We start from the raw sequence: 2500 nt of genomic DNA, 5'->3' as shown, positions 1-2500 counted from the left end.
CCTCATGTTCATTCCCACCACATCTGCCTTATACACCTCTTTTACTAATCTTTCTTCACTCATTCTTTCCATGTGTTCAAGCCATCCCAATATTCTTTCATCAACCCCATCTCCCAACTCCCTTTCTGCCCCTGTTCTCCTCCTCACCTCTTCGTTTCTCACTCTATCCAGCCTAGTAGCCCCTATTATACATCTGAGGCACCTCATCTCAAACACATTCAAACTTCTCTCTTCCTCTCTTATATTCCGTGTTTCTGCCCCATATAGTGCTGTCGGCATAATCACTCCATACAATCTTCTCTTAGCATCTATTCCCAAATGTCTATTTCTATTACACCCTTTAATCCTCCAAGGCATTTACTTGCTTCTCTCAACCTACATTCTACCTTCACCTCCATTTATCCCTTTCCCGCCACATTCGCACCTAAGTATCAAAAACTATCCAGTCTCTCTCCCTTAATACTCACTTCCAGTCTGCTGCCACTTTCTCCCCTTGTACATCTCATCACCTTACTTTTAACCACATTCATCTTCGGCTTCCTTGTTTCGCACACCTTCCCAAACTCTGTCACTAACTTCCTCAATCTCTTCTCTGATCCTGCCACAAGCGCAGTGTCGTTAGTAAACAACAACTGACTTATCTCCCATTTTTCTCCATTTTCTTTAACTATCTCCAATTCCCAAGTCATTACCCTTGCATTTACCTCTCGTACCACCAAATCCATGTATAAATTGAACAGCCAAGGAGACATAACACATCACTGATGAAGTCCCACCTTTACCTCAAACTACTCACTATCTCCATTTCTAATTCTAACACAAGCACTATTACTCTCGTAAAAACTCTTGACTGCTCTTAACAGCTTTTCTCCTATTCTAGATATCTGTAATACCTCCCACAGTGCCTTCCTGTCTACCTTGTCATAAGTCTTTTCCAAACACATAAAGACCCCCCAAAAAAAAAACATCCTTACCTTTTCCTCTAACTTTCTCACATACCTGTCTTACCACAAAAATTTGATCCACGCAACCCCTACCTCTCCTAAACCCACAATGTTCCTCACCAATTAACCCCCTCCGTTCCTCTCCTAATCCTCTAAACCAAAATCCTCCCATAAGGATTCCCAACTACACTTAACAAACTGATCCCTCTAAAACTATTACACTCACATTTGTCCCCTTTTCCACTGTAAAGTGGAACTATACAGGCACTCCTGCAGTCCTCTGGCACTCTACCCTCTCTTAAAGAAACTTTAAATATTAAACACCTCACCAGCTAGTCCACCATCACTGTACCTCATTTTTTTTAGACGTTCTGGATGACACCCATCCAACCCTGTTCTCATCATCTTAACAACTGCCTTCACCTCATCTTTCCTTATTTCTCCTCCAGTTTTATCACTCATCACGGTCATTTTCTTAGCGCTACGCACTGTAACTACCTTTCCCTCCCTATCCTCCTTTACATTTAGCAACTCCCTAAAATAATCTGCCCACTTTCCTCATTTTGCCGTCTCTTCCATTATCATCTCTCCATCTGCACATTTTACCTTTCCTTCTCTACTTGATTCACCTACTCTTCCACTATTAATTTCTTTCCAAAATATAATTTTATTCCTTTCAACATTTTCTGTCGTACTCATACCCAATTTCACATCTGTTCTCCTCTTTGCCTACTTTATCTATTGCTTTACTTTATGTTTCTATTTTCTTTGTACCTCTCATATAATACTTTCGTCCTATTTTGTAACCAATCTGTGGATGCTTCCTTCTTCTCTTCTACAAACTTCTTTGCTTCCTCATCTCACAACCCATTACCCTTCCTTTTATTTCTTTCCGTCCTCTTTTTTCCACACACCATCTTTGCACACCTTGTGACTCCCTCCTTGAATTATCTTCATTCCTCGACTCCCTCCCACTCCCCTCTCAAGTTCTTCTTGTACTCCTCCTTTTCTTTCTCATTTAAACAGTTTACTTTAAGCACCTCCCTACCTTCTGTCCTTTTCCTCTTTCTCCGTCTATCCTCCACTCTCAACTTACCTTCCACCAAAAGACTATCTGATATTCCCCCACTCTTCCCTTAGAACATGTACAGCCTTAACTTTTCACACTATTCTCCTGGTTACTATTATATAGTCCATTAACCCCCTATCTACCACCCTTCCATCCACCACCCTCTCCCATATGTACTTGTGCTTGAAGTTTTCCCTAAACACTGTATTTGCTATTATCAACTATCTTTGTAGACACATTACCATTAACTCTCAACTACGACTTTTTCCTGGAACTCCACACTTCCCAACCATTTTGTCTATTGGTTTCCTTCCTACCCTAGCATTAAGGTCTTTCAATATCACTACATTGACATTTCTCCCTAAACCCTCTATGCAATCATTTAAATATATCTAAAAAGACTCCCTTTCCTCTAAACTCTTCTCACTACCAGGCCCATGTGCACTTACAAAAACCTACATCTCCTTTCCAAGTTTCACCTGGATCC

Source organism: Oratosquilla oratoria, chromosome 20 (genome assembly GCF_046742065.1).
Source record: "Oratosquilla oratoria isolate Oo_2021 chromosome 20, ASM4674206v1, whole genome shotgun sequence".
Taxonomy (NCBI): domain Eukaryota; kingdom Metazoa; phylum Arthropoda; class Malacostraca; order Stomatopoda; family Squillidae; genus Oratosquilla; species Oratosquilla oratoria.
Note: the sequence above shows the minus strand (reverse complement) of the source record.